The following is a 21,571-nucleotide window of genomic DNA, read 5'->3' on the forward strand; positions in this document are numbered from 1 at the left end:
AAACCCCGGCCCCGCCGTCTGGAATCCATGATGCGGCGCACCGTGTAGACAGGACCTCCTCCGATCATCCGAGGAGGAGGAGGAGGAGGTGGAGGGGGCAACAGAGGGCTGAGGAGAACAGGCTTGAGGCAGGAGACATGGAAGGTGGGATGGACTCTGAGCGTACTAGGCAACTTGAGTCGAACCACAACAGGATTAATCACTCTCTCCACCACAAACGGACCAATGAACCTCGGCGACAGTTTCCTTGACTCAGTCTGCAGAGGAAGGTCCCGTGTAGCCAACCAGACCCTATCTCCGATTGCATAAGCGGGGGCTGGAATACGGCGACGATTCGCCTGGAGCTGATACCGGTCAGAAACTCTAAGGAGGGCCTTTCTGGCCCGATGCCAGGTCCGGTGGCAACGACGAATGTGGGCCTGGACAGAGGGAACCGAGAGATCTGTCTCCTGAGAAGGAAACAAGGGGGGTTGGTAGCCGTATAGGCACTGGAAGGGAGACATCCCAGTGGCAGAAGTAGGGAGAGTATTGTGAGCATACTCAACCCAAGGCAACTGAGAGGCCCAAGAGGTGGGGTTGGAGGAAACAAGGCAGCGCAGCGTGGATTCCATCTTCTGGTTGGCTCTCTCCGCCTGTCCATTAGATTGGTGGTGAAATCCAGATGTGAGACTGACTGTAGCTCCAATGGCCAAACAGAAGGATTTCCAGACAGCAGAGGTGAACTGAGGGCCACGACCACCTGGCCTGGCGGGAGTTGAGACGTTTAGCCGATTGCACGTAAGCAAGATTCTTGTGGTCAGTCCAGACAACAAACGGTTGCTCCGCCCCCTCCAACCAGTGGCGCCACTCCTCCAAGGCAAGTTTCACCGCAAGGAGCTCCCGGTTACCCACATCGTAGTTCCTCTCCGTAGATGAAAGACGACGAGAGTAGTAGGCGCAGGGATGGAGTTTACCGTCAGTGGAGCATCGCTGGGACAGGATGGCACCAACCCCCACATCAGACGCATCCACTTCAACGACAAACTGACGAGCAGTGTCAGGTTGAGAGAGAATCGGAGCGTTGGTGAATCGCCTCTTCAAATCCAGAAATGCTCGGTCCGCCTCAGGATTCCAACTGAAGGTTCTGGTACTAGAAGTCAGGGCAGTTAAAGGAGCGGCCACACGGCTGTAATCACGGATAAATCTACGATAGAAATTCGCAAACCCCAGAAACCTCTGGAGCTGCAATCTCGTACCGGGCTGGGCCCAATCCAGAACTGCCCTAACCTTCTCTTCGTCCATCCTAATCTCTCCCCTGGAGATTATGTACCCGAGGAAGGATGTAGTGTGGGCGTGAAATTCACACTTCTCGGCCTTCACAAACAGGCGATTCTCCAACAATCGCTGCAGAACCTGCTTGACATGCTGGACGTGGCTGGAAAGCTCCTTAGAGAAGATTAGAATGTCATCCAGGTAAACGAACACAAAAAGACCGAACATATCTCTCAGGACGTCATTCACCATACTCTGGAACACTGCTGGGGCATTGGTCAGTCCAAACGGCATCACCTGATACTCGAAATGACCCATCGGTGTATTGAAACCAGTCAACCACTCGTCCCCCTCTCTGATCCGGACCAGATGATACGCATTGTGTAGGTCCAGCTTGGTGAACACAGTAGCACCCTGTAAGGAGTCGAAAGCAGAGCTCATCAAGGGCAGGGGATACTTGTTCTTGACCGTGATATCATTCAACCCCCGATAATCAATACAAGGTCGAAGAGAGCCATCCCTTTTACTCACAAAGAAGAATCCTGCCCCCAGGGGTGATGACGAGGGACGAATGAGACCAGCAGCTAGGGACTCCTTCATGTAGGTCTCCAAAGCCTCACGTTCAGGTCGGGAGATGCTGTATAACCGTCCCTTGGGATAGGCAGCTCCAGGGAACAGGTTTATGGCACAATCATATGGTCGGTGGGGAGGGAGTGACAGAGCCCTCTGCTTACTGAACACTTCCCCCAAATCGTGATATGTCTCGGGAACCAGGGACAAATCTGGGGGGTTAGCCTCAATAACCTGACTGGGAACAGAATGGGAACAGGCAGTCTTGAGGCAGTTAGCATGACAATCAATGTGCCAACTAGTTACCTTGCCAGTCACCCAATCGAACGTGGGATTGTGTTCTTTCAGCCAGGGGTATCCAAGGACCAGAGGAACATGGGAAGAAGGCAGAATGAAGAATGAGAACCTCAGAATGATTCCCTGACAACAGCATCTTAACCGGTTCAGTCCTCATCGTGATACGTGCCAGACTACTGCCGTTCAGAGTGGTAGCTTCAATGGCTTCCGGTAATCGCTCCTTGGAAAGCCCCAGCTGTTCCACCACGTCGGCATCAATAAAGCTTCCATTGGCACCTGAATCGACGAAAGCGTTAATCGCTAAACTCTGATTCCTGTTCATGAGGGTAGCCGGGAAACGGGGTCTGACAGGGGTATTGAGAGGTTGAAACTGGCTCGCTAAAAGTCCTCCCAACTTTAGCGAGCCGAGCAGTTTGACGGCCGCTGGGAACAAGTGGAGATGTAATGTCCCGAACTACCACAGTAGAGGCAGCGGTTGGTCTTACGTCTATGTTGGCGCTCCTCCTTGGTTAACCCGTGCCGCCCCACTTGCATGGGTTCAGAATCTGGAGGCAGGACCTCTCCACTAATCCCGTGTGGTGCACAATGATCGACGCATTCTGGTCCACCTCCTGACCCGACTGGAAACTGAGAAGCTGATTGATTGGACGTGCCCCATTGCTTCTCCCTCCTTCTCTCTCGAACTCTGTTATCCACCCGAATAGACAAAGCTACCAAACTGTCCAGGTCACTAGGCTCCGGATAGGAGATCAACTCATCCTTGAGTTGCTCCGACAGCCCCTGGTAAAAGGCCGCTTGCAGTGACTCCTCATTCCACCCACTCTCCACAGCCAATGTCCTGAATTCGATTACGAAGTCGGCAACGCTGCGAGTTCCTTGGCGAAGAGAAAACAGGCAATTAGCTGCGTCCTTACCTCGGACTGGATGGTCAAACAGCTTCCTCATCTCTGCCGTGAACTGCTGGTATGACGCCATGCAGGTGTCCTGTCGTTCCCATACGGCTGAAGCCCACTCCAGGGCTCTACCACGCAGCAATTCAATAACAAAGGCTATCCTAGCCTTGTCTGTGGCGTAAGAGTGGGGCTGTAGATCGAACACTAATCCACACTGCATAAGAAAGGAACGGCATCTTCCCAAATCCCCTTCATACTTCTCAGGCGTCGGAACCTTGGGCTCACGGAAGGGCACAGCTCCAGAAGCGGCAGGCGAGAGAGGTGAAACCGGTGGTGGATTCTCCACCGGCAAACTGAGCTGAGCCTGGATCTTCGTCAGACTGGTAGAAAAGTTCAGAACCGATAACGCTATCTCCTGTAGCGCCGTGCTGTGTTGTCCCAACATCATTTCCTGATGGGTAATGGCATGGCGAAAAGAGTCCAGGTCCGCTGGGTTCATTTATGGCCGGATCGTTCTGTCACGGTTCTCTAAGACCGAACCCAGAAGCAGACCAGGACAAGGTGAGTTGAACGAATGTGAGTGTTTATTTACAGATAAAAAGATGCAGAATAGTCCAGGAGACGGAGCGGGTGGCGGAGATGAGTAGGTGGTGGTGAAGTGGCAGATGAACTGATGGCACAGCAGGGGTTGGGTGAAGGTTCCGGGAGAATGACTGTAGACAGAAAAAACGGAGGTAAGTACAGGGCAGGTCAACAAGGTGCAAAAAACAACAAAACTAATGCTAGTACTCAGAGGCTGATACGCTGGCAAAACATACTGTTTATGGCTAACGATCCGGCAGGGAATGGATGTCAGGTCAGAGCTTATGAAGGGGTGATGATCAGGACCAGGTGTGCCGAAGCTGATGAGAAGCAGGTGCGGGTAATCGAGAGATCACCCGCCTAGCAACGTCGCCCGGCAACCGGACAGGGTGCGTTCAGGCACCTTCGGGAAACAGGAGATTCAGAGCAGAAAAACGGCAACACAGGCAGGAACAGACTCAGGACGCAGGGTTCATGAGAGCAGCTCGGTGAAAACTGACATTGTCCCACACTATCACATAGGTGGGAATGGGATTCTCATTTAGCTATTGACCCTGCTGCTCTTGAACCTGCTGCTCAAACAAAATATATCTTAGATTGGCAATAAATCTTAGAAGGTGCTGGGTGTTATATGGCTCGAGTGTAATATGGTGATGTAGAACACCATGGTTGCTGATAGCAGCACAGATTGTGACATTGCCACCTCGTTGACCAGGGACTTCAACAATGGCCCGCTGTCAATCATGTTTCGGCCTCTCCTTCTCCTCTTTGTTAGATTGAAGCCTGCTTCATCGACAAAGATGAACTCATGGGGTCTGTCCAAGGATTCCAAGTCAAATATTGTCTGTGTAGAAATACAATATACTGTATGTAGGATTTTGTAAGTCGTACAGAGACAGTGCTCTACTGTAGAGTACAATTAGGCCTACTGTATGCACTTCTGATTCACATACATTGTATGTACTGAAGAGTAATGTCATTCACATAGTACGTGTTAGTACTGTAGACAATCTGGATTACAGTAAATGTTTCTGAATGTACACTTAATTGCACATACTGAGCTCGCAGTTCTTTCACCCTTGGTGAGTTGCGCTCAAAAGGTACTCTGTATACTTGTTTCATTCGCATCCTGTTACGATGGAGGACACGGTCAATTGTGGAAATGCTCACACTGTCGATTCCCTGGAAGTGTGTGTTGTCTTGTATCACTCGTTCCTGGATTTCTCTGAGTCGTATTGCATTATCTTGAAGGATCATGCCAACTATAACGGCCTCTTGCTCCCGAGTGAATATAGCTGTCCTTCCACCTGCATGTGGCAGCCTAGCAATTCTACAAAAAGTAGTTGTGCAGTTACAAAACATATTCATGCAGTACAATACATACAGTGATTAACTTTACAAATGTCTATTGAAACAGCTGCATATAGTGTAGTACAGTAAATTTGCAATTACAAAAATACAGTAGTATACTGTACCTGTTCTCTTCTCTGAATGTCCTTACTATGGTGGACACAGAAAATCGGTTAAAATTGGGTTGCACTCTAAGTCCTGCTTCAGATATTTCCACTCTGTCTTCCTCTTCGTCCTCCTCTTCCTCTTTCTTGCCCTCCTCCTCCTCTTCCTCCTCGTCGCCCACCTCGCATACGCATACGCACTCGTCCTCGTCCTCTCACATTGTTTCTTCAATCCATTCTCAGACTTTCTCCTTCCCACCTTCAACAACCTGTTTGCTCTCTGAACTGGCTTATATTGGTTGTGTCGCATCATTTGAAACAGGTTAAATACATTTTGAGTGGTTGTGTTCAATCAATGACATGTGTTGTCTATTTGTATTTGATTGTTGACACTTGTGTTTACCAGTATGGATGACATGGGCATTAGAGTGCAGAATGTGTTTTGAGAATGAGAATGTGTTTAGAGTTTTGCTGAAAAGGACTTTAGCAGACACAGAGCAGGCCTGTCAACATGGTGAGAACAGACCACTGTGCAGCAACAACATGTGGAGTGGAGCAGCAAGGTCTGGAGAGAGATGCCTGGAGAGAGAGAGGACAAGGGAGGGAGAGGAATTCCTCTGTGATGACATCACCACCTAGCCATTATCTGAAATCAGACTGTTTGAGAGAGAGAGAGAGAGAGAGAGAGAGAGAGAGAGAGAGAGAGAGAGAGAGAGAGAGAGAGAGAGAGAGAGAGAGAGAGAGAGAGAGAGAGAGAGAGAGAGAGAGAGAGAGGCAAAACATTAAGGAAAGGGATGGTGATTTTGAAAGATGGGAAAGATGACAAAATATCCAACAAAGGATTCCAGTGAACTAATTTTCAAATTTTTTGTGAAGATATTTCTTGGAACAGTATTTCAATTAATCTTGTTGTGTAAGTGGGACTAGTTCCCTATTCTACTCCTTACCACATGATCAGAGATTTTGAGTTTTGGCAAGTACAATGTGTTTTGGAAACTTCAATGCAGTTTAGTACAGGACAGTGTTTTACCTAATTTACCCTTGCAGATGTAACAGAAGAGGGGCAGTGAACCATGCTAAGTGATGAGTGACCTTGCCTGAGACCTGTAGACTTGTGTTAGCTCCAAAGACAATGCCTAAGCTATAGCCCAGTGGGCTAACCCAATCATGCTGTGATTGGCACTGTTTGTTAGATCTTTGTTAGGTTACTGCAATGTATGCTGCAGAAGGGTCCTTCCTTTCCGTCACAACTGAAACTAGATTCAAGTAATCCTGTAACTGACAACACCGCTGTTTCAACGGCAATATGGAAAGAGTTGCGTAATAGGCACCGCTCCTAATGCATTGTGGTCAAGTTGGACTATGAAGGGTTTGTTTTGTGATGCTTGGAGAATGAACGCACATAACTACAATGGAAAGTCATGGCAACTTCTCACTCTAGCTTTTCCCATTTGGGTTATTTTGAGAATATGTCATAGCTCTGAGGCATATAATGTCATAAAGAAATTGTATAAGATCTCTCAAGTTTATGGGTTGGTCCACCACTCTGAAGATGAAACTTAACCCCTGTAGGTCTAAGCCCTTAGATGGCGATATCTACTAAGCTAACATATGGAATTGTTTTAAGATGGTCATACCATGGATCATTTAGCTATTTGATTTGTATTATTATTATTTGATAAAACATTTAATTTGGCCTTACTTCTATTATCCTTCATACATGGCAATACAGATGTTCAAAAAATTTATAAAAAGGAAGTATGTTTTGAAGTGTCTGTCCTATATCTATGAGAGAAGGTCAGGATGTATTTATTTTTTACAGTGGAATGACCCGTATACCTTTGATGTGGAAATGCCGGGTTACGTTCAGACGACTCCCGTGAAGCTTGTGGGCATCGTAGAGCGAAACAACTGACCCGTCCGTTCGGACGTAACAGATGATTTGTCCAAATCATCTCACGTCTGGAAAAGCGTAGAGTTCAGCAAGCCCCAGGGCCCAGTATTTCAAAAGTTATCTGATCGGAGTTCAGCAATTGGATAGGATTAAATGTTAGAATTGGGTTTTTCAAAACTGTAATGTTTTATTCAGATCCTCCAGATAGGAATTCAGATTTGGTAATCCAATCTGATCTATAATCAGGATTAAAGGTCATTTTTTTTGCATTTTTCAAAACTCACAGGTAGGGATTAGGATAGTCTTGATGCCAAAAATCTGGATTATGTTGATCCCATTGGAAGGGTGGATTCAGGGTGGATTTAGAAAGGTGAAAGGCACTACAACCAAGAAATGAAAATGTAACTAAGGTGAAAAAAAAAAAAGGTGAATTATGTTAAATTGACCGCAGTACACAGTTGAAGTCGGAAGTTTACATACACTTAGGTTGGAGTCATTAAAACTCGTTCTTCAACCACTCCACTAATTTCTTGTTAACAAACTATAGTTTTGGCAAGTCGGTTAGGACATCTACTTTGTGCATGACACAAGTAATTTTGTTTACAGACAGATTATTTCACTTATAATTCACTGTATCACAATTCCAGTGGGTCAGAAGTTTACATACACTATATCATGATGGTTTTGCGTACTATTGTTTGTACAGATGAACATGGTAACTTCAAGCGTTTGGAAATTGCTCCCAAGGTTTTAACCAGACTTGTGGAGGTCTACAATGTCTTTTCTGAGGTCTTGGCTGATTTCTTTTGATTTTCCCATGATGTCAAGCAAAGAGGCACTGAGTTTGAAGGTAGGCCTTGAAATACATCCACAGGTACACCTCCAATTGACTCAAATTATGTAAATTAGCCTATCATTTTCTGGAATTTTCCAAGCTGTTTAAAGGCACAGTCAACTTAGTGTATGTAAACTTCTGACCCACTGGAATTGTGATACAGTGAATTATAAGTGAAATAATCTGTCTGTAAACAATTGTTGGAAAAATTACTTGTGTCATGAACAAGGTAGATGTCCTAACCGACTTGCCAAAACTATAGTTTGTTAACAAGAAATTTGTGGAGTGGTTGAAAAACAAGTTTTAATGACTCCAACCTAAGTGTATGTAAACTTCCGACTTCAACTGTAGACATGAAACACAAACAATACCAACTGAGGACTAAATGTAAGGGAGGGACATATAAAGGGGAGGTAACGAGGAAGGTAATGGAGTCCAGGTGTGAATCAATGATCTGCAGGTACGCGTAATGATGGATCCGGAGAACCTTGAACGGCCCCACAAACTGGGGGCTCAGTTTCTTGCAGGGCAGGCGGAGTGGAAGGTTCCTGGTGGAAAGCCAGACGCGATCCCCAGGGTGGAACACAGGGGTCTCACTGCGGTGGTGGTCTGCCTGTTCCTTTTGACGATGGACGGCGCGCCGGAACCACTCATCAACCGCAGGAGCGTCTGTCTGGCCCGGGGTCCACGGAGCCAGGGCCAACTGAAAACCCAGAACACACGAGTTCTGGGCGTACTCTGCCCATGGAAGGAATCGTGCCCACTCACCCTGCCAGTGACTCCTCAGGAACCTCCCCAGCTCCTGGTTCATCCTCTCCACCTGCCCGTTGGACTGAGGCCGGTACCTGGAAGTGAGACTGACCGTGACCCCGAGCTTCTCCATGAAGGCCCTTCATACTCGTGATGTGAATTGGGGGACACGGTTAGAGACGATGTCTTCCGGAAGGCCATAATGCCGGAAGACCTGCTGGAAGAGTTCCTCAGCAACCTGGAGAGCAGTGGGGAGACCAGGAAGAGGGATTAAACGACAGGATTTATAAAATCAATCCACTACCACCAAAATGGTGGTGAAACCATCAGAGGAGGGGAGATCGGTTACAAAGTCAATAGATAGATGTGACCAGGGTCGCTGAGGCACAGGAAGCGGCAGGAGATTCCCTGCTGGAGCGTTCCGGGGGGACTTGGTTTGAGCACATACGGAACAGGAGTTGACATAGCGAGTGACGTCCTGCGCTAAGGTGGCCCACCAGTATTTCCCAGAGATGGATTGGGTAGTGCGAGAAATACCTGGATGTCCAGCGACGACAGCTGTGTGTGCCCAGGTCAGCAGCCGATCCCTTATCCCCGTGGGAACGTAGATGCACTCGGGAGGACAGTTAGTGGGTGCAGGCTCCCTCTCCAGAGCCTGGCGAATGTCCATATCTACATCCCAGACCACAGGAGCTGCGACTCAGGAGGATGGGATTATAGGTGCATTCTGGATAGGACCCTCTCCCGAATCATAGAGATGGGACAGGGCATCGGCTTTGGTGTTCTTTGAACCTGGGCGATAGGTCAGCATGAAGTCGAACCATGTGAAGAAAAGGGCCCACCTTGCTTGGTGCGGATTCAGCCTCCTCGCTGTCCATATGTACTCCAGGTTCCAATGGTCGGTGAGGATGACGAATGGTTCCTTGGCACCCTCCAGCCAGTGTCTCCACTCCTCTAATGCCAACTTCACCGCCAGGAGCTCTCGATCACCGACGTCATAATTTCTCGCTGCAGGGGACAGTTTCTTAGAGTAATATGCACATGGATACAATTTCTGTAGATTACCCTGTCATTGAGACAGAACTGCCCCCACGCCCACCTCTGAAGCATCCACCTCCACCACAAAGAAGATTGTGGGATCTGGATGTTTGAGCAATGGGGCGCAGGTGAAACGTCCCTTGAGTAGACGGAAGGCCCCGTCGGCTGCTGGGCTCCACACCAGAGGGGCGGCGACTGAGCTGAAGTTCCTGATGAAACGGCGGTAGAAGTTGGAAAAGCCCAAAAACCGTTGTAACCCCTTTATGGTGGTTGGGGCTGGCCATGACCTCACTCCCTGCGGGCTGATTTGGTAGCATAAGAAGGAGACAGCCTTCTGATGAAATTGGCACTTGACGAACAGGTGGTTAGCCAGGAGGCATTCCAGGACTGCTCGAACATGAGTGATGTGATCCTCCAGGGTAGCTGAATAGACCAGGATGTCATCGATATACACGACCACCTGGTGTCCGAGCATGTCCCTGAACACCTCGTTAACGAATGCCTGGAATACTGACGGAGCATTGGCTAAACCAAATGGCATCACCAAGTACTCGTAGTGACCAGACATCATGCTAAACGCAGTCTTCCATTCATCCCCCTCCTGGATGCGGAGGAGATTGTAGAGCTGCTCTATGGCTGCCGGCACCAACGGGAGAGGGTAATGGTACTTCGTGGTGATTTATTGAGTCCTCTGTAATCTATACATGGACGTAACCCTCAACCCTTCTTGGCCACGAAGGAGAAACCAGCTGACGCAGGAGGAGTGGACGTGCGGATTAAACCTTGTTGGAGCGCCTCTTGGATGTAATCCTCCATGTCCTGGGTCTCAGCCACTGACAGAGGATAGATGCATCTGCGCGGAGGCGCAGACCCTGCCAGCAGGTTGATGGCACAGTCCCAGGGGCAATGAGGAGGTAGACAGGTGGCGCGGGTCTTGGAGAATACCTCACGCAGGTCCTGGTATACCTCCGGGATGTTGGGCTGAAGGGCAACGATAGGACTCTCAACCGATATGGAACCACAGGGGAAGGGGAAGCAGGTCCTCCGGCATTCAGGTGACCAGTCTGTGATTCTCATCCTCGACCATGAGATGGTGGGGTTATGGCGTTGAAACCAAGGGAGGCCGAGGATGATCTTGTGAACTGGTGCACTGGTGATGAAGAAGGGGATGTTCTCCTGATGAATGGACTCCACGGTGAGGGTGAGTGGTTGGGTGATGTGTGTGATGGTTCCGGATCCTAATGGCCGACTATCGAGGGCTTGAACTGGGAAAGGAGAGGAGAACGGGTATGAGATGATGTTAAGAGAGGTGGCAAGGGTCTGGTCAATAAAGTTCCCCGCGGCACCGGAATCCACTAACGCTGTAGACACAGTATGAGGAACAGTGTGATGGACACCAAAAAGAGCTTAGCAGAAAGTGATGAAGATGGAATACTCACTCCTGCCCCAGGAGGTGGAAGATCACGTGACCGTCCCTCTGCGCTTGTGGATCCCGGATTGGGAAGTGCCGGACACCACTGGAGCTGGTGCCCCCCTTGACCACAATACAGACAGAGCCCCAGCTGTCTCCGTCTGCGTCGCTCCACAGCGGGGAGGCGTGTGACCCCTAGCTCCATGGGTTCAGGCTCTGATCCAGAGTGTTCACTGAGGGAGGGAAAGAAGCGATGAGAGTACCAACGCTCCCGAAGTAGGTTATCCAGACGGATGACCATCGCAATGAGTGCGTCCAAGGAGAGGTTGTTCACTCGACAGGCCAGTTCCATCTGGACCTGCTCGCGCAGACCTCTTCTGAATAACGTGCCAAGCGCCGGCTCATTCCATCCACTGGATGCTGCTACTGTCCGGAAGGTGAGCGCATACTTGGTCCCCCTGCCATAATTGAAGTAAGCGCTCACCCCCATCTCTGCCCTCCGGGGGATGATCAAAGATGCACTTGAACAGAGCCATGAACCCCTCATATGAATCTAGCTCCTCCTCTCTCCCAGACGGCCGTGGCCCATTCCAACGCCCAGCAGAGAAATAACCGTGGCAACCTTGTACCTCTCGGTGGTGGGGGCTCCCATCTGGTGTGTAAAGTATAGGGAGCAGTGAAGTAGGAAGCCACGACATTTAGATGGGGGGCCATCATATTTATAGGGACAAACAGGCATCGCTGACCTGAGCGGGTTGCTGAATGGGCTGTTGGGCTGGCTCGTTGGGTCGACTGGTTGTTGATTATCCTCCGCTAGTTGACGACAACGCCTCCCTGCCATGTTCGAGATGTTGCACACTGCGAAGAGCCTCCTCCATAGTCGTCCCCAGTTGTGCCAGCTGGTCATGGTCTTGACGTAGAGGTATCCCTGCTCGTCGACCGTCTAGGAGATATTCTGTTTTCCTGCTGCTTCCATTGTTGGAGTCGGTATTCTGTAACGTATACGCTGGGAGTCGGAAAGCAAGTGCAGTAACAAACACAATAACAATAACAAACACGAGTAGCGTATAGACATGAAACACATAAACAATACCGACTGAGGACTAAACGTAAGGCAGGGACATATAAAGAGGAGGTAACAAGGAAGGTATTGGAGTCCAGGTGTGAATCATAATGATCTACAGGTGCACGTAATAATGGATGCCAGGTGTGCGTAATGATGAATCCCAGGACCGGTGGTTAGTATTCTGGCGACATCGCACGCCAGAGGGGAGGAGCAGGAGTAGACGTGACAAGTACTCTGAAATGACATTTTTCAAATGCAGTCCATCAGAGCATCACTGCAGAGAGAGTCTGCAAGAAAGACTTCTCTGACTTGGAATATAATATAATAATATAATATGCCATTTAGCATGACTTACAGTCATGTGTGCATACATTTTTACGTATGGGTGGTCCCGGGGATCGAACCCACTACCCTGGCGTTACAAGCTCCATGCTCTACAGAGGGCCATGGTATTATTAACATGAAAGTATCGCCAATAGGTCTCTCCAATCAGGAAACTATCCACTGTCTTTCAGAAAGCACCTATTCTCTTGAGTAACATTTGCCCAGGAGAGCTTTCTGTGCCCATAAAGATGCCAGGACCAGCATCAGGACACAAAAGGGGCATTAATGGTGCCGGCAGTTGGCAGACGTTGAGGACACTAGTCCGTTCCTGTGGTGGGCACTTTGGCAGACGGCGCAGAGTTTAGCACCACTGCCACAATTCACCAACAGCACAGTTCAACGATTACCGCACCGGCTCAGCTGTGCTGCCAACTTCCACACAAAACGCTTACTGCATATGGAAAGCATGTGTGCTCACTGCTCACCGAGCTAAAATAAGCAGGCAACGTGGCTGCATTTCAAAAGACACTCAACAACTCCATTGTGTGTCTGAATTACACTTTTAAAGGACACAGTTTGGTTTGGTCTGCAATTACAACCTATTTGCAGGTGTTGGGATTCAATGACCATGGAGGGATGGCTACCACAGGACAAATGTCCTAACTTGCAAACCTATTGAAGAATAAAACATAATGTGAAATGGCTCTTCTTTTATGTGACTTGAAATTGTTAACATATGAATTCAGTTGTCATTCACCAAGTCTTTAACATTCCTCAAGTGTTAGTCTATTTGTCCAAAGATATGACTGCCTTCATCCGATTACACGAGACTGTTTCAAGGATTGTTTGTATTTAGGTGCTATTATCAATAGATGCCATTATCACTGTATGCCATCTCCCATCTTTAAACTGAGACTCTGCAATATGATGATGCCACGAGCAGCAGGTTATTGCAGATGAGCTGATGCAAGACGTTGCACTTAAAAAAAGAATATCTGCGCATGTGCACAGGTGCGCTTCACACTGCTGCATTGTGATAGCTATGGGACCAAAACAGCAGAGAAGTTTAGTCTCGCGATTCATACTCTTAGTTATTGTGGAAATCGGCCAGATGGAGGAACAGCTATTTGATAGCTGTTTGTAATGTGATGCTTTATCTGCCTTAGATTCAACATTGTTAACAATGGAATGTTAACATCTGCCACACTGATCTGCCACACTGATCCTCAACACGGGGGCCCCTCAGGGGTGCGTGCTCAGTCCCCTCCTGTACTCTCTGTTCACCCATGACTGCATGGCCAGGCACGACTCCAACACCATCATTAAGTTTGCCGACGACACAACAGTGGTAGGCCTGATCACCGACAACGATGAGACAGCCTATAGGGAGGAGGTCAGAGATCTGGCCGTGTGGTGCCAGGACAACAACCTCTCCCTCAACGTGACCAAGACAAAGGAGATGATTGTGGACTACAGGAAAAAAAAGAGGACTGAGCACGCCCCCATTCTCATCGACGGGGCTGTAGTGGAACAGGTTGAGAGCTTCAAGTTCCTTGGTGTCCACATCACCAACGAACTATCATGGTCCAAACACACCAAGACAGTCGTGAAGAGGGCACGACAAAGCCTATTCCCCCTCAGGAGACTAAAAAGATTTGGCATGGGTCCTCAGATCCTCAAAAAATTCTACAGCTGCACCATCGAGAGCATCCTGACTGGTTGCATCACCGCCTGGTATGGCAACTGCTTGGCCTCCGACCGCAAGGCACTACAGAGGGTAGTGCGTACGGCCCAGTACATCACTGGGGCAAAGCTTCCTGCCATCCAGGACCTCTATACCAGGCGGTGTCAGAGGAAGGCCCTCAAAATTGTCAAAGACTCCAGCCACCCTAGTCATAGACTGTTCTCTCTGCTACCGCACGGCAAGCGGTACCGGAGTGCCAAGTCTAGGTCCAAAAGACTTCTCAACAGCTTCTACCCCCAAGCCATAAGACTCCTGAACAGCTAATCATGGCTACCCGGACTATTTGCACTGCCCCCCCACCCCATCCTTTTTACGCTGCTGCCACTCTGTTAAGTATTTATGCATAGTCACTTTAACTCTACCCACATGTACATATTACCTCAACTAGCCGGTGCCCCCGCACATTGACTCTGCAACGGTACCCCCCTGTATATATAGCCTCCCTACTGTCACTTTATTTTACTTCTGCTCTTTTTTTTCTCAACACTTTTTTTTGTTGTTGTTGTTTTATTTTTACTTTTTTTGTTTAAAATAAATGCACTGTTGGTTAAGGGCTGTAAGTAAGCATTTCACTGTAATGTCTGCACCTGTTGTATTCGGCGCATGTGACGAATAAAATTTGATTTGATTTGATTTGATGATTTTAAAAAGGTGTTAACACGGTATCAACTGTTCTTTTTTTTATAGCAAATCCCTATAGTGTCATTCATACCTGATGTTTACAATGAATCTCCCTCAGCCACCTGGACAGACGTTCTGATCTAGAATCAGCTTACCCTACCCTACTTCAAACCTAATACCAGGAGGAGGTAAATTGCAAAACTGACTCACAAGGGCAACAATCCTCCACACACGGAGGCCTACATCAAGCTGTGACAGTTTGACTTGAAAATAAGCACTGCCTGTTTTTTTGCACAGTCCTGCACCATCTGCAACCTTTTCCTGAGGCAGATTGTTCTCGTGTAATTACACATTGTGGACCTCTCTGCCACAGCAATAAAAGCATAAGCTTTGTTAAAAGCGGTCATGGGTCTTTCAAGGACTTTCAACGCTGACTTAATTTCTTGTTTTCCTTCCCTCACGCTAGTTTTTCCCAGTCTCCCTTGATTGAATCCAGAGTGGTTCTATTGCCATCCATTAATGAAAGATTTCAGCACACACTTTACACCCATTTATTCCCCACTGTAACAAATGCTATGTAACATGAGTTACCCCGCAGAGTTCACAAATCTGCCAGGTCCAATACGGCTTGGACGTCACAAATGTATAAAAGTAGACATTGGTGGAGACACGTGATCAGTTTGAGGCAGAGTTACATTTGCTAGAATGCCTCTGATTCATCCTTTAGCTTGACCGTCTGAGCCTGTCTCGTGATTAATTCATCACTCTACTTGTATGTCTGATTCTCTGAGTTACTTTGATCTATCCCTCGCCTTGTCTGAATGATTCTTGAGGGCGATTGGTTGATTCGCTCCACAGTTTTGTCCGATTGTCAACAGTATCCGATTCATCTGGGTCTAACCTGACTGTTCGGCTTACTTGGTTCCTGGTGAAGAGGAATCGGACTGACTCATGTTGTTACCCCAATCTTCTTAAAGCTGGAATCCTTAATGGTGAAACAGCCACGTCCGTTTGCGATTTTACTAAAACAAAAAAGTTACACAGTTTTTTCCTTCTTGAACATCATTGCATGCGCGATAGAAGCTCAGCAGCAAAAACAATGTCCAGTGGAGCTGTTTCCCCCTACTGTGGATTCCATCTTTAAATTAAGCTTGTGATCATCCTCAATGTTTGTTTCTTTACTAATGTATGTGGCTTTTCAGAGCAATAAGACATCAACCAAGATTACATTCTACCTATGTTTTACTATTTGAATACCATTACGCTGTTATGTTCCGTTAGTGGATTGGAAACATCTCTAACCTCTGTTCTCCATTAGTCATCCCTTTGTTTTACATTTTACATTTACGTCATTTAGCAGACGCTCTTATCCAGAGCGACTTACTTGAGCAATTAGGGTTAAGTGCCTTGCTCAAGGGCACATCGGCATATTTTTCACCTAGTCGGCTCGGGGATTAGAACCAGCGACCTTTCGATTACTGGCACAACGCTCTTAACCACTAAACTACCTGCCGCCCCTTTGTGCCAGCAGGAAACTGGTTTGACTTACAACCTTCAATATGAAAGCAAAGTAGAACATCCAAGTTATCCTTACAACATGCCCGTGGATTAGGAATCTATTAGTTTTGTTCCATTGACTTGGGGCAAGCAGTGCTTGTTTCAAGCTTGTTTGTTAAAGTGTGACTTTCTTAAGTCGGTTTCGAAACAGCTGCTCCTGCCAATGGCAGCAATTCTCAGCAGAAGGGCCAGATGTGCAGAATGATTCCTGTGTACCTCTATTTTGTACAATATCATGGATCATAAAAAAATTATTGAAGCGAACATGATGGACTTTTTTTGTTGCCATTTCTTGATATAAAGTGGGATCTGAAATTATTGACACCCTTCATAAAGATGAGCAAAAATGACAGTATAAAATAGTTATATTTTCATTTCATCCAACAAATGTAAACACTTGGAGTTTGCTAAACGGCATTGGCAATTGGATTTGAACCGGTGCTTTGGTCAGATGACATGAAAATAGAGCTCTTTGGCCACGCACACCAATGGTGGGTTTGGCGTCGAAATTAGAATGCATCAGCAGAAAAGAATCCCATACCTACCGTAAAATGTGGTTGTGGCTTTTTAATGTTATGGGGCTATTTTGCTTCCACTGGTCCTGGAGCCCTTGTTAAAGTCAACGGCATCATGAACTTTACCCAGTACCAGGACATTTTAGCCAATAACCTTGTTGCCTCTGCCAGAAGGCTGAAACTTGGCCACAAGTGGATCTTCCAGCAAGACACACAACAAAATCCAAAAATAAATGGTTAATTGGTCACAAAATCAACATTTTGCAATGCCCATCTTGGTCTCCATACTTGAAACCCATTGAAAATACAGTACCGGTCAAAAGTTTTAGAACACCTACTCATTCAAGGGTATTTCTTTATTTTTGCTATTTTCTACATTGTAGAATAATAGTGAAGACATCAAAACTATGACATAACACATACGGAATCATGTAGGCCAGGTCATCTGATGCAGCACTCCATCACTCTCCTTCTTGGTAAAATAGCCCTTACGCAGCCTGGAGGTGTGTTGGGTCATTGTCCTGTTGAAAAACCAATGATAGTCCCACTAAGCCCAAACCAGATGGGATGGTGTATCGCTGCAGAATGCTGTGGTAGACATGCTGGTTAATTCTAAATAAATCACAGACAGTGTCACCAGCAAAGCACCCCCACACCATAAGACCTCCTCCTCCATGCTTTACGGTGGGAAATACACATGCAGAGCTCATCCGTTCACCCACACCGCATCTCACAAAGACACGGCGGTTGGAACCAAAAACCTCAAATTTGGACTCCAGACCAAAGGACAAATTTCCACCGGTCTAATGTCCATTGCTCGTGTTTCTTGGCCCAGGCAAGTAGTGGTTTCTGCACTAAAGAAACGACTGCACTTGAAGAAACTTTCAAAGTTCTTGACATTTTCCGTATTGACTGACCTTCATGTCTTAAAGTAATGATGGACTGTAGTTTCTCTTTGATTATTTGAGCTGTTCTTGCCATAATATAGACTTGGTCTTTTACCAAATAGGGCTATCTCCTGTATACCCCCCCCTACCTTGTCACAACACAACTGATTGGCTGAAACGCATTAAGAAGGAAAGAAATTCCACAAATTAACTTTTAAGAAGGCATACCTGTTAATTGAAATGCATTCCAGGTGACTACCTCATGAAGCTGGTTGAGAGAATGCCAAGAGTGTGCAAAGCCGTCATCAAGGCAAAGGGTGGCTATTTGAAGAATCTCAAATATAAAATATATTTTGATTTGTTTAAAACTTTTTTGGTTACTATATGATTCCATATCTGTTATTTCATAGTTTTTATGTCTTCACTATTATTCTACAATGTAAAAAATAGTAAAAATAAAGAAAAACCCTTGAATGAGTAGGTGTTCTGAAAATTTTGACTGGTAGTGTATGTGGTTTCTGGGGCGGCAGGTAGCTTAGTGGTTAAGAGCTTTGTGCCAGTAACCGAAAGGTCGCTGGTTCTAATCCCCGAGCCGACTAGGTGAAAAATCTGTCGATGTGCTCTTGAGCAAGGCACTTAACCCTAATTTCTCCTGTAAGTCGCTCTGGATAAGAGCGTCTGCTAAATGACGTAAATGTAAATGGTTTGAATTGAAGAGTGGCGTCCATAAGCACAGACGAAAGATATCAAGTATCTGGAAGGATTCTGTTTGGAGGAATGGTCTGAGATCCCTTACAATGTGTTTTCCAAAGGCAAAGTATTGAAAGGTATTGAAAACAGGGGTGTCAATAACTTTGACCCCTACCTTTCTTTTTCTGAGAAATTGTGTTAGTATAAAATATAATTTCCCAATTGTTTTGCTTACAATATAGCTCAGTATTTGAATTATTTATTTTATACATTAATTTTTGCTCATCTTTATCAAGGGTGTCAATAATTTCGGACCCCACTGTATTTATCATGACATGCACTCATTTATTTCTCATTTATCAATTGGGACTATTAAGGAAAGGGTATTGATGTTGCTGTAGAATAAGTGTTAAAACATGCTATAAGTTAAACATAAGTCAAATTCTATGTCCCTAGGGAACTTATGTAGAAATATGTCCCTCTTGATCATGGGAGAGCCAAAGTCATTAATAGCTTTTTTATAGCGTTGTTGATGTCCACTTGCTTTCATTTAAATGAAAGATCAGGAGAAGTGAGATTAGGTGCACCATTGAGCCAGTATTCACAAGTTAGAACAAATTGTTCTCGTGTTTTAATCTGTCCCCTCGGTCGACTAGTGATGAATGGGTAAGAAAGATTCCTCTCAGCCTCAGTCGGGATGTAAAACGTGCTTATTTTAAGGAGATCATATTCTGCTTGTTTTTCTGGTTGCTCTTTCCATTCTGAAATGTGCTGGCTCCCTGTCTGCTGTGTCTAGCGTCGTTATAAACATCAGTCGGCGTCTGATAATTCACTCTCTCCCTCTCTAGCCACGTTGTGTGGTTGGTGGTGCTCGGCCAAAGCAAACGCTCCTTGTTAAAGGGTCTGACAATCTGTTCTGAAGTCAGTTTTTCCTCTCTTTACCTCTCAAAGAGGGAGATATCGCTTCTCCCCTAAACGTTGAATGGCACATTAGAGGCTGGAACTGGATGTTGGGCTTGGTTTCTCACCATGGCAGCCCCAGAGGGTCATAGAACACCAACAGGCCGTTAAAAGGAACTCTTAAAAGCATGTGGATATTTGTTGGAAGACGTTCAATAGAAACGTGAACTGGTATTACCCATTCATTCACTGGTATTATATAATATCACGTTGTGTAGGGGGAACACACTGACAGACATCCTAGTAGCTTTGAACACATCAGTGACCAGTCAACCTTTTCTTACTGTGAATTACTAAAATGCAAATGCACTAATACTGTAGTTTGGCACAACAACAACACCTGGCTGCACGATTAATGCCTCTAATCTCAAGAGATCTATGTAAAAATTGACTATAGACTATAAAATATTATTTAAAAAATACAGAAAATGTTCTCCTTTTCTCCTGCTGTGAATGAAGTCAGTGTCCTTTATTAGGTATTTTACTCCTATGCCACAATGCTTGTTCGCTTGTCATCGTCATTTAATGATTGTGAAAAGGTCACATCACAGAGTGATGTGATCCTTTAAAGACAGCCATATGCAAACCATTATATTTTTATGATTATCCTATTCTAAAGTCTCACCAATGAGCTAATATTTTGGGGGCAAAGTGGTAAAGCTAAGGTTCTCCATGTCTCTCTCTTCCTCTCAGCAATGTAAAACTCATTTTCAAAGAGTAAGAGAGGTAATCATACTCCCTCCACGTCCTTTTAGGATAATGATATTGTAATTGTGTTGTGTCCTTTATGTTGGTAGTGTAATTGCTTCAATGTTGCTTTGCTTTGAAAGTGGCCCTATATGAGAAACATTCTGTTCAGCTTGAAAGATAATACTTTCTTCCTATGTTTCCATAATGATAGTGAGTCATATATCCCAAAGCAGAATTCTTAAACCTGTGCATCACTGCTCAAGGTCATGGGTATGTCACTGGAAGTGTGTGTGTGTGTGTGTGTGTGTGTGTGTGTGTGTGTGTGTGTGTGTGTGTGTGTGTGTGTGTGTGTGTGTGTGAAAGGAAGGAGTTCAAGTAGATAAGGCAAAGATGAAGGTGGATCCTTGTATTTACTAAAGTGCTTGCAAAGCAAGAAAAAGGAGCAGGTTTCAACCCAATCTTTCTTTTGGTGTATTGTAGCTACATAAGAACAAGAGGGTGTGCAACATGCGCACCAATGACACATCCTGCCGCAACCTCACTTAAAGGCCCAGCGCAGTCAAAAATGTGATTTTCCTGTGTTATAATATACATTTCCACACTATGAGACGGTTTCCCGGACAGAGTTTAATTTAAGTCAGGACTAGGCTAATTCTACTTAAATTAATCCAGATTTAAAAAATGGCTTTCTGAGATGTTACTTAACTTCAGATTAATTCGTTCTAGACTAGGGAGTCCCAGACTAAGATAAGTAAGGACTAACCAGTTCATCTTTGTGAAACCTAAGTAGATTAACGATGTGCACTTGGTGCTGACCTGAGGATGCTTCAAGAAACCAGGGAGGGACACTAATACATAAGTATTGTGTGGAATTGGAGCAAGTCACCTAAACCAAACAATGGACGGAGGTAAAAGAAAACGTTCAAAGAGTTTCAGTGACTTTGAAAAAAAACTCTTGAAGCGCTTTGTGTAAAACCAAACAATTATTGAGAACAAACAGCATGATTCATCAACAGAAAACAAGAAAAATAATACCTGGACTACCATTTGTAATGAATTCATCTCAGAACTGCAAATTGGGAGCGCACACACTTAGTACATTTATTGAGAACCAGCTTTTACAAGTCCTGTACTCCTCAGCATCTGCTGTAGAGGGACACTTGATGGGAATATGAAATCCATCTATACAGCCAATGACTCCAGCGGAGTTCCCATATTCATAGAACTCTACCTTTGTCACGCTCTGGCTCCGGGACTTTGTATGTTGAGCCAGGGTGTGTTCGTTTCGTTGTGTTCTGTTTGGTTGGGTTGTTCTATGTGGTTGTATTTCTTTGTTTGGATGAGTGACTCCCAATCAGAGGTAACGAGTGTCAGCTGTTTGGCTCGTTGTCTCTGATTGGGAGCCATATTTATAATGTCTGTTTTCACCTTGTGTTTGTGGGTTTTTGTTCCTTGTCAGTCATTGTCTGAGGACGTTACGTATCGTTTATTGTTTTGTATTCGTGTTTGCACTGTACTATTAAAGTATGTTCGCTCAACACG

This window comes from Coregonus lavaretus (genome assembly GCF_964263955.1).
Source record: "Coregonus lavaretus genome assembly, chromosome: 4".
Taxonomy (NCBI): Eukaryota; Metazoa; Chordata; class Actinopteri; order Salmoniformes; family Salmonidae; genus Coregonus; species Coregonus lavaretus.